A 12975-nucleotide genomic window follows, 5' to 3' on the forward strand; every position below is an offset into this window, starting at 1 on the left:
ATTATTCTACTGCCCCCTTTTAAGCTACCTCAAATAATATTTAAATTACATTCAGGTTTACCCCTTACTTATGTGGCTCCAACCTCCCCTTGGGAAACATATTCAGTTCTTTCCACAGCAGAACTATCTGGCAGGAATAGTTGCGCAAATAATAGGCAGGAACGAACCTGAAGGTTTTGTCTACGTATTGGGCATTGAGTTGGGGGAAAGTGTATTGCCCACTTTTCATGGCAGAAATGACTGGCCATGGTGAGGCCCAACTGTAATCCCACTGCCTCATTGAGTAAAACAGGGTCAATGAGCAGGTTCCTCTCTTTTCAATAAGTGAAAGAAACAGCAGAGGAATACAATATTTGTTAAAACATTTCCCTTTATAAGCATTATATGTTTCAGTTGTTGCAATAAGGTGAAATTTATCTTTTCTTTCAGAAGGCTGCACCCAGCTTGTGATTTCATTTAATTGAGAGCAATAGTTAAAAATCACAGTTTGAAAACATGCAGCCAAGACTACTCTACCCAGCAAGGATCTCATTCAGATTTGATGGAGAAATTAAAGCCTTTACAGACAAGCAAAAGCTGAGAGAGTTCAGCACCACCAAACCAGCTTTACAACAAATGCTAAAGGATCTTCTCTAGGCAAGAAACACAAGAGAAGGAAAAGACCTATAATAACGAACCCAAAACAATTTAGAAAATGGGAATAGGAACATACATATCGATAATTACTTTAAATGTAAATGGACTAAATGCTCCCACCAAAAGACACAGATTAGCTGAATGGATACAAAAACAAGACCCTTATATATGCTGTCTACAAGAGACCCACTTCAGACCTAGAGACACATACAGACTGAAAGTAAGGGGATGGAAAAAGATATTCCATGCAAATGGAAGCCAAAAGAAAGCTGGAGTAGCAATTCTAATATCAGACAAAATAGACTTTAAAATAAGGACTATTAAAAGAGACAAAGAAGGACACTACATAATGATCAAGGGATCGATCCAAGAAGAAGATATAACAATTGTAAATATTTATGCACCCAACATAGGAGCACCTCAATACATAAGGCAAATACTAACAGCCATAAAAGGGGAAATCGACAGTAACACATTCATAGTAGGGGACTTAAACACCCCACTTTCACCCATGGACAGATCATCCAAAATGAAAATAAATAAGGAAACACAAGCTTTAAATGATACATTAAACAAGATGGACTTAATTGATATTTATAGGACACTCCATCCAAAAACAACAGAATACACATTTTTCTCAAGTGCTCATGGAACATTCTCCAGGATAGATCATATCTTAGGTCACAAATCAAGCCTTGGTAAATTTAAGAATTTTGAAATTGTATCAAGTATCTTTTCTGACCACAACGCCATGAGACTAGATATCAATTACAGGAAAAGATCTGTAAAAAATACAAACACATGGAGGCTAAACAATACACTACTTAATAATGAAGAGATCACTGAAGAAATCAAAGAGGAAATCAAAAAATACCTAGAAACAAATGACAATGGAGACACAACGACCCAAAACCTGTGGGATGCAGCAAGAGCAGTTCTAAGGGGGAAGTTTATAGCAATACAAGCCCACCTTAAGAAGCAGGAAACATCTCGAATAAACAACCTAACCTTGCACCTCAAGCAATTAGAGAAAGAAGAACAAAAAAACCCCAAAGCTAGCAGAAGGAAAGAAATCATAAAAATCAGATCAGAAATAAATGAAAAAGAAATGAAGGAAACAATAGCAAAGATCAATAAAACTAAAAGCTGGTTCTTTGAGAAGATAAACAAAATAGATAAACCACTAGCCAGACTCATCAAGAAAAAAAGGGAGAAGACTCAAATCAATAGAATTAGAAATGAAAAAGGAGAGGTAACAACTGACACTGCAGAGATAAAAGAGATCATGAGAGATTACTACAAACAACTCTATGCCAATAAAATGGACAATCTGGAAGAAATGGACAAATTCTTAGAAATGCACAACCTGCCAAGACTGAATCAGGAAGAAATAGAAAATATGAACAGACCAATCACAAGCACTGAAATTGAAACTGTGATTAAAAATCTTCCAACAAAGAAAAGCCCAGGACCAGATGGCTTCACAGGCGAATTCTATCAAACATTTAGAGAAGAGCTAACACCTATCCTTCTCAAACTCTTCCAAAATATAGCAGAGGGAGGACCACTCCCTAACTCCTTCTACGAGGCCACCATCACCTTGATACCAAAACCAGACAAGGATGTCACAAAGAAAGAAAACTACAGGCCAATATCACTGATGAACATAGATGCAAAAATCCTCAACAAAATACTAGCAAACAGAATCCAACAGCACATTAAAAGGATCATACACCATGATCAAGTGGGGTTTATTCCAGGAATGCAAGGATTCTTCAATATACGCAAATCTATCAATGTGATAAACCATATTAACAAATTGAAGGAGAAAAACCATATGATCATCTCAATAGATGCAGAGAAAGCTTTTGACAAAATTCAACACCCATTTATGATAAAAACCCTGCAGAAAGTAGGCATAGAGGGAACTTTCCTCAACATAATAAAGGCCATATATGACAAGCCCACAGCAAACATCATCCTCAATGGTGAAAAACTGAAAGCATTTCCACTAAGATCAGGAACAAGACAAGGTTGCCCACTCTCACCACTCTTATTCAACATTGTTTTGGAAGTTTTAGCCACAGCAATCAGAGAAGAAAAGGAAATAAAAGGAATCCAAATTGGAAAAGAAGAAGTAAAGCTGTCACTGTTTGCAGATGACATGATCCTATACATAGAGAACCCTAAAGATGCTACCAGAAAACTGCTAGAGCTAATCAATGAATTTGGTAAAGTGGCAGGATACAAAATTAATGCACAGAAATCTCTGGCAATCCTATACACTAATGATGAAAAATCTGAAAGTGAAATCAAGAAAACACTCCCATTTACCATTGCAACAAAAAGAATAAAATATCTAGGAATAAACTTACCTAAGGAGACAAAAGACCTGTATGCAGAAAATTATAAGACACTGATGAAAGAAATTAAAGATGATATAAATCGATGGAGAGATATACCATGTTCTTGGATTGGAAGAATCAACATTGTGAAAATGACTCTACTACCCAAAGCAATCTATAGATTCAATGCAATCCCTATCAAACTACCACTGGCATTTTTCACAGAACTAGAACAAAAAATTTCACAATTTGTATGGAAACACAAAAGACCCCGAATAGCCAAAGCAATCTTGAGAACGAAAGAAGGAACTGGAGGAATCAGGCTCCCTGACTTCAGACTATACTACAAAGCTACAGTCATCAAGACGGTATGGTACTGGCACAAAAACAGAAAGATAGATCAATGGAACAGGATAGAAAGCCCAGAGATAAACCCATGCACATATGGACACCTTATCTTTGATAAAGGTGGCAGTAATGTACAATGGAGAAAGGACAGCCTCTTCAATAAGTGGTGCTGGGAAAACTGGACAGGTACATGTAAAAGTATGAGATTAGATCACTCCCTAACACCATACACAAAAATAAGCTCAAAATGGATTAAAGACCTAAATGTAAGGCCAGAAACTATCAAACTCTTAGAGGAAAACATAGGCAGAACACTCTATGACATAAATCAAAGCAAGATCCTTTCTGACCCACCTCCTAGAGTAATGGAAATAAAAACAAAAATAAACAAATGGGACCTAATGAAACTTCAAAGCTTTTGTACAGCAAAGGAAACCATAAACAAGACCAAAAGACAACCCTCAGAATGGGAGAAAATATTTGCAAATGAAGCAACCGACAAAGGATTAATCTCCAAAATTTACAAGCAGCTCATGCAGCTCAATAACAAGAAAACAAACAACCCAATCCAAAAATGGGCAGAAGACCTAAATAGACATTTCTCCAAAGAAGATATACAGACTGCCAACAAACACATGAAAGAATGCTCAACATCATTAATCATTAGAGAAATGCAAATCAAAACTACAATGAGATATCATCTCACACCAGTCAGAATGGCCATCATCAAAAAATCTAGAAACAATAAATGCTGGAGAGGGTGTGGAGAAAAGGGAACACTCTTGCACTGCTGGTGGGAATGTGAATTGGTTCAGCCACTATGGAGAACAGTATGGAGGTTCCTTAAAAAACTACAAATAGAACTACCATATGACCCAGCAATCCCACTACTGGGCATATACCCTGAGAAAACCAAAATTCAAAAAGAGTCATGTACCAAAATGTTCATTGCAGCTCTATTTACAATAGCCCGGAGATGGAAACAACCTAAGTGCCCATCATCGGATGAATGGATAAAGAAGATGTGGCACATATATACAATGGAATATTACTCAGCCATAAAAAGAAACGAAATTGAGCTATTTGTAATGAGGTGGATAGACCTAGAGTCTGTCATACAGAGTGAAGTAAGTCAGAAAGAAAAAGACAAATACCGTATGCTAACACATATATATGGAATTTAAGAAAAAAATGTCATGAAGAATCTAGGGGTAAAGCAGGAATAAAGACGCAGACCTCTTAGAGAACGGACTTGAGGTTATGGGGAGGGGGAAGGGTGAGCTGTGACAGGGCGAGAGAGAGTCATGGGCATATACATAGTAACAAACGCAGTAAGGTAGATAGCTAGTGGGAAGCAGCCGCATGGCACAGGGATATTGGCTCGGTGCTTTGTGACAGCCTGGAGGGGTGGGATGGGGAGGGTGGGAGGGAGGGAGACGCAACAGGGAGGACATATGGGAACATATGTTTATGTATGACTGATTCACTTTGTTGTAAAGCAGAAACTAACACACCATTGTAAAGCAATTATACCCCAATAAAGATGTTAAAAAAAAAAAAAAATCACAGTTTGTTTTTCCACTTTTTATCCACAATGTGAGGAAGAATAATGAAATCACGGTTAGTGTTGTGTCTTCAGCTTATAAAGGGGATTTTGATCAAAAGTCTCTAAGTACAAATATGTATTTAAGAAGAAGTAGGGAATGACACCTACTCACAAGAGGCATATTATTTTGTAGGACAGAAGGGATATGTAATAAAATATGCCAAAGAGTGATGTGATAAGCACATTAGGAATGATGCATATAAACCATTACACAAGTTAAGAGAAGGAACAGATGATTTCTTATTATTATAAGCAGGGAAAACTTCAGGAATTTGTTGGTTTTAGTAGTTCCTTGAAAGATAAAGCTACTGATAGTTAATAAAATAGAGTGAGAAAATGCATGGATAAGGAAAAGTATGAAGATTAGAGAAAGGCAAATATTTTAATAAATCACATGTATGATTTTTACTGGGGAAATAGTGTGAAATGAGGCTTGGAAAAAAGATCCAGACCATAGATGTCTTGAATATTCAGTACATAGTTTTATTTGATTTTCTTGGCAAAGTGAATCCCTAAAGTTTTAATGGCAGATCTACTTGATCTAAGAACTATATTGCAAAAAGTCTGCTCTGATGGTGACCTGAGAGATTAAATGAGATTATATGATATTCTCATAGGGACAAAGACAATCCTTACTTCTTTTATAATCACATACTGCTTTATTGCAAATTGATTTATTGTTTATTCAATACTCAATTTATTGTATTGTAATTATTTGCATATTGATCTACAAAAAATAGAGAATTTCTAGTGAGCATATCTAGTTTCCATATCTTTTACACCAGTGGAATGCTAAGCCCACAGTAAATACACACCAGATAAAGAAATAACTCTGCTAGGAAAGAAGGAAAATAAAAAGTCAAAAAAGTAACCATAGAGGTTTTGAATACTCAGAAAATAGTGATGTTTTTGACAGAAGGTGCAACAACAGGAGAAGACCCTAGCTTGGGGTAGAAAGAGAGTAAGTCTAGTTTTAAACACATTAAGGCAGAAAATATTGATGGACTATTTAGATAAGAAATGTCCAGAAAGCATTTATTAGCAGCTGGATTATATTCTGGGGGAAAAAGAGATGAACAGATACTCCAAGGATTAGGCCAAAATGAGAAGAAAAACCTCTGAGTTGAAAAGAAAGTTAAGAAGTAACAATGGTAACCAGTACATATAATGTTTCTCTGAAAAAAATTTGGAAATTTGGGACTTTAATTCTGTAATAATATTGTAATTTTATGACTTATTTTCAATGGATAATGTAAGAACTATCAAACCAGAAATAATTTTCTACATAATGAACAAAGCAGTCATATAGGAAAAATGAAAAAAAAAAAAAAAACAGAATCATAGAAAGGATAGAATCATCAAAACTCAATGAAACTAAAATCCATAGAATGTAAATGTTTTGCCAAAAATTACAGTTAATTAATAGCCAAAGTAGTATGCTTTAAATGTAGATTCTCGTTTTCTTTCCCAAGTTTTCCCCTTTTTTTTTTTTTCCTTTTTTGGTGGTACGTGGGCCTCTCACTGTTGTTGCCTCTCCCGTTGCGGAGCACAGGCTCCGGACGACGCACAGGCCCAACGGCCATGGCTCACGGGCCCAGCCGCTCCGCGGCATGTGGGATCCTCCCGGACCAGGGCACGAACCCGTGTCCCCTGCATCGGCAGGCGGACTCTCAACCACTGCGCCACCAGGGAAGCCCTTCCCTCTTTTTAAACATTTCCAATTTTTTATTCTTTTACTGCTTATATTCATATTTTATAATATCAATTGTTAATAGGAAATAGATGCAAACCTGATTTATCATCATTGCTTTGTTTGTTAGTTGTTTTCCATTGCTGAGAGGTGTTCAGATTTTCTCTTTGACCTTGAGGTTTGAATATTTCCTACCTGAAGTGTGTCCCAGGACACTGCAAGGTATACTGCCTTTTACTTTGAGAGAAAGAAGAAGTCACTGGAGGGTTTGAACAGAGAAATGCCATGATGTGCCAAACATTTAACAGGATTATACAGGTTGCTGTGTTGTGAATAGGCTGACTCCAGGGAGCACGGGTGGTAGAATCTGGGAGATCAGCTTGGAGGTGATTGCAATCACCTCACCAAGAGAAGATAGCCGCTTGTTTGATGGTGGCTTCCTAGTGAGGGAAGTGAGAAGAAACACTGGAATTTGGGATATATTTAAAGTTAGGATTTGATGAGATATTGGACGTATGGTGTGAGATAAAGAGAAGACCAGAAGATAACAAGGATTTTGGCCTCACAACTGGAAAGGTAGCTGAGTTGATTTTAATAGAGATGAAATTTCCTAAGTCCATTACCAAAAGCTTTTCACTTACTTTCCCACTAAAAGAAATCTGATGATATCGCCTGTCTTCTGATGGTGTCAGTTTTCTCCTTATTTATTGTTTTCAGCTTATATATTTCTGCACTCATTGTAGTCTCAGAGGAAGAGGAGAAAATAGCATAAATTTACATTTTTACTGGAATGTCTACAAAGCGTTTTTCAGAATTTGAGAAATTGATACGAGGCAATAATTTGCCATTTTTTCAACAAATAAAAGATATCCTCAATTTACTTACTATTTTTTAATTAAGTTTAATATTAAAAAGCAATACTATATGTATTACACACAGAGATAGTAACACAAAGCAGAAAATAGTGTGTTTTTTCATGTTACGGACACCTAGATTCAAATCTCATTTCCTCTCTTATAATCATAAAACCCTGGCCAAGTATGGTATATTTTCAAAACAGTTTTCTTATATGTGAATTGAGATAATTAAATTTATCTATGTCATAGATTGTTTGAAAATTAAATTTAAAATTACATGTGCAGTACATAATACAATACTTAACAGGGCTTGATGTGTAATAAGGGCTCAACAGGTTTTAAATAATTTATTATTTATCCATGATTAAGAACTAATCAATTTCAGAGTCACTAGTTTTAAACTAAATACTGTTTTTCTACCATCTTTCCAACTAATGGAAGGCAAAACAATTATAGTTTTCCTTCATTTTGTTTTAAGTTAGTACATAATGGGACTCAGACAAATACAGAGATTAGTAGTTTGAGTGGCTTCACCTCACAATGACTGTTTGTAATTTTCACAATGAAAATTTTGTGAATGTTTCACAGGTAATCATCACAACAAATACCCAGGCATGTGTCTGAAATGATGCCTGACAGAATAAATATATTCAGTGAATAACACTATGTGACAAATCACTAGTAATATATAAATTAATGCAAGAATTATTTATTAATACCCTGTGTCTTGATGCATGTCATTCTTTCTTTCTTTTTTTTTTTTTTTTTTGTGGTACCCAGGCCTCTCACTGTTGTGGCCTCTCCTGTTGCGGAGCACAGGCTCCAGATGCGCAGGCTCAGCGGCCATGGCTCACGGGTCCAGCCGCTCCGTGGCATGTGGGATCTTTCCAGACCAGGGCACAAACCCATGTCCCCTGCATCAGCAGGCGGACTCTCAACCACTGTGCCACCAGGGAAGCCCTCTGTCATTCTTTCTTGATGAGGGATTTACCTCAAAGATTCTTTCTACATGTATAGAACAAAATAATTAGTGCTGTGTTTAGGCACCATGTTTAGACTGTGTTGAGTATCTGATGTATCCAAGGTTGTGGCTATAGGCATTTATATATATTCAAAGTATTTCACAACTGGTACAAGATGGACTTCAACAAGTCAGAAAAGAAGGTATCTGCATACAATCTGTGTGCATAAGAGTGTGGAGAAGCTGAACAGCAGTACTCAGATAATCTCCTATTTGATCTTTACACAGGGCAGATGTAATCAGCCTTCCCCCACTTGACTGATGAAAAAATATAGAGACCAGTAACTTATTCAACAGCAGAGAATTAGGAAGTTTAAGAACTGGAATTTGAACCCAAGATTATCCAAAAAACAAGTCATGGGTTGTTTTTACTGTTTACCTTTCAATCACTATAGCTTTACAGGTGGCTTACCTTTAAAATTTATTAAAATTTGTTTAACCAATGCAGACTTAAAAATTTTACATTGAAAAAATACTGCTTAGATGTTATAAAGTAGAGATAAGAGTGTGGTATCACGGAAATTCCTTTTACTGGATCTGAAATTCTGGATATTTTCTCAGCATGATTTGGTAATGTCAAAAAATTTTTGTGGCCTCAGTGCATTTTACTGGCCTGATAGATTTTGTCTTGTTTCCAAAAGGATGTGATAACTTAACCAAGGATTATGAGTAAATACATAAGGACTAATGGTGCTCTAAATCTTTTTATAAAGAAACAAAGTATTCCCCCAAATCAAGATCATGCATGCAAATATTGCACAAAAGTAATGAAAGTTTTGACTTTCAGGAAAATTTATAAATGGAGAAGGTGACATGATGTAGAATGTACTCACTGAAGCTACAAAATATAAAAGCATGATATAAAACTTTGAAGACACATCGTTTCTGTCAAAAAGATCAGTATTATGCTTCAAAATTCCATCACAGAGCACCCAGCTTTTATTGCAAAGCCTGAGAACATATATTAGAGAAGTGTGTAATCTGAAATTTTATATAAGCAGATGAAATTCAGGTTCACAGAGGCTGTGTTTTTCATATAGACCTCAGGAGCATAATTCCTTTAATGTAGCTTTCCTTAGACAGCAGTAACATTCTGGCAGTAGGTATTGTTTCACATGAAACATTTGACACTGCTCTTAGAGGTTTCTTGTGTACCCAGTGGCCCCAGTTGGTATGCAGGCTATACACATAGTTTAAATAGTTCTCTCGAATTCTGGCAATTTCTGACAAACTGGAAATCCCAGCAGGAACTAAAAATGGCATTGACAGCTATGGGATGGTCTGCATTGTATTTCACCTTCCAGCATTTTTACTCTTTCAATAAAGTATATCATCAAGAGGGATGGGAGGCCTGTCAGGTCACAAATACACCACAAATGAAAAATGACAGAAATTTTGCTTTTTGTATAAATAGGGTCTGATGTGAAGCTTAGTTAAAGTCATCCAGATTCTTGTATAAAATTGAGAAATAGAGCAAATTTATTGTGATGTTTCAAAATATATTTGGATTTGAGGAATGAGTGATTCTACCACAAAATATCATAATAAATTTAATAAGATCTTATGCCATGGAGCCTTGCCCCATCCAGAGTGGAACCTATGGCTTGCCTGTCAGCCTCTCATTTCTAGGAACTGTTCTCTTCACACATATAGTTACTGGGCAGCTCCATGAAGTCTTTTCCTTAATATATTAATATTCCTGAATAGCTGCTCTTAAAGCATAGGGGTAGGGTAATTATGACCTAGAATATGTCAACCAATCCCTTTCTTGAGGATTTAGAATCGAGAAAAAAAATAGTATGTCATTCTCTCTTGGGTGACAGGACCAGTGATATCAAAACTCAGGAAGTATGTATTGAACAAATTCCATCTGTAACTTTGGAAAAGAAGCAATAGAAAGACTCATATAGAAATACTCAAAAAGCAGACATGCAGAAAGGAACGGAGTAAAAGAGAAAATTCATCGGTTCCCTATGCCCAGCTTCAATCCGTTTTTGAAACCCATTTCTTTTCTGAGATATGCATCCTTTGTCTCTGTAAGAAGTTCCTTTGGTTTTCCTAACCTAATGCAAGGTGCTGATTAAATCAAAAGAGTTATCACTGATATTCTATACTAATGGAAATAAACAGTTTCTATCATGCCCCTTCTGGAAGAAAGCATACATTAAACAAAAATCTTATGATAATGGAGAATACTTGTATAATAAGTACCACATTAAGTTTTATGTCAGATAATCAGAGTAACAGAGTAGAAAGATATGTGTTTTAAAGCCAAAAATATAGACTCTGACTCTTATCAAATATATGGTCTTCGATTAATTATTTAAACTTTCTTCATCTTAGTATTGTCTTAGGCAGATTTATTATGTGTAGTAACATAGGTCCCCACATTCAGAATGGCCTTGGGATTTAATGTTCTGTTTTCATCATGTTGAAAGTCTTAATAATTTTATCTTCCAATTTATGTTTTGTAAGTGAAGGTTGATGGGACAATGGAGCTGGCACCGGGTGCTTAGAGTCTTGGCTCATGTAACTCTGCTTCCTACTGTCCTTAACCTCCCCAGGGTGGGTACTTCTCCATAAACTTCTGATATTCTTACACCCTATACCCCACTCAGACTCCTTCTCCCCACACCTGCTTTGCATCTGTAGCTGTCCTGCCCAGGGCTGCAACTGGGTTGCATCACTGCACTGGAGCAGGGAGAGTCCTGTATTCTATCATCACCCTTTGCCCCTGCTGGGAGCCTGGGTGCAGGGACTGTCATGTCTGATTGAGATTCTTGGGGATCATCCATCCACAGTGCACTGTGGCAGTAGGCCATGAAAAAAAAAATATTGACTTTCTTAGCATTTTTCTTTTACTCTGGGCCCTGCAAATTATGTAGCTAGCCTGGCTTTGGGGCAGAATAAGGCTCTCGTCCTGATTCCAAACAAGGAGTTAGCCTTTTCTAGGCTTTTCTAATAAAAGATGTTGGTTGGATTTCTAAGAATCAATTTGTATATGAGTATTTTGGTGAAATAAAAGCAAGTCATGAGGTGGGCAGAATAAGGGAAATACTGAAGAGAAGAAAGCATGATGTCTCTCTCCTCTGGATCACTTCCTATAGCTTCCTAGCTGGTGTGTCACCATTTGCTTGCAGGACAGTAGATAGTTATTCTCAGCAGGGAGCAGCCTCCTCTGATTTAACCCATTGCATTGCACAGTCATTTTTATTAAACAAAAGATTAAGAAAGAACATGGAGTTAGAGGAAATGCAGGATGTCGAAACATTATGGAAAAGTTAAGATGAATTAAATTGGTCAATGTAAAGCACATAAGAAACTATACTACAGAGTAAGTGTTTGATATATAGACATTATTATTCATATAATATTTGATGAAGTGGCAGCTGAAAACCACCTGCATGGTGTTATACTTCTGTCCAAGTAAACATATTGAAGTCCTATCATAAATGAGTTAGCTCTTGATTCTCTACGGTAAAGAGAGATATGGATAAGTTGATATAGTGGTAATTCATAAATGTTTAAAGACTTCATTTTGGACAGTATTTTCAAGCCCTTTCTTAGCAGTTCTGCTAACATAAGAAGCAATATTGATTTAATTTTCACCTCTTCTATATGTCACTGCTAACTTGCTAGTAAAAGTGCTAAGAAGCAGTGAAATAGCCAAAAGGCAGACAGGGACTAAAAGAAAAAAGAGAATATAAGGGGTTGACTTATAGACTGGCAACCCATGGATTATATAAAATCTGACTGTATCTATACACATAGATACATTCTTAGACATTGAGTACATGTAAAATTCTGGTCAACTTTTAAATAGGACCCTTTTGACTTGGTAGTGTTTTGATTGGCTGAATACAACCAAATAAACCAATATTTGAATAATTATAGTGGTTTATATAAAGAAGGATTTAGATGAGTTAAACAGTTTATATTAGTCACTTTTTAAATCCTCAAATTTGTCTAACATTGCAACCACATCTCTATTATAATTATACAGTCATCTCTCATAACTCTTTATATAAATCCTGTTATTATGCACAACAAATAACATTAATTAGATAAGTTTGAAGTTGAGGAGGTGAGATTCCATAGGCAAACTCTGTCGGGTTACTTATGTCCATACCAATGCACAGATGATGGAATTGTGTAGCACGAAGCTATTGTTGAGACTGTTGACTGCCTATCATTTCATCCATGAGAAAACCAAGGAGTAAAGATAGTGAATTTCTAGTTCATGATTACACAATAAATAATAAAGCCAAGTCTAGATAATAGAGACTCACTGCTATCTAAAATCAAACCAATGTTTGCTATTATGTAGAATCTGAAAAGTTAATCTACACATATAACTACTTACTCTATAATTTACATCTTTTCCTAACAAATTATATCATCACTTCCCATAATTCATAGCTTATGTAAATTCAAAAGTAAAATAAAACTTAGAACCTCATGTAATGAGATCA

This window comes from Delphinus delphis, chromosome 5, assembly GCF_949987515.2.
Source record: "Delphinus delphis chromosome 5, mDelDel1.2, whole genome shotgun sequence".
NCBI lineage: Eukaryota > Metazoa > Chordata > Mammalia > Artiodactyla > Delphinidae > Delphinus > Delphinus delphis.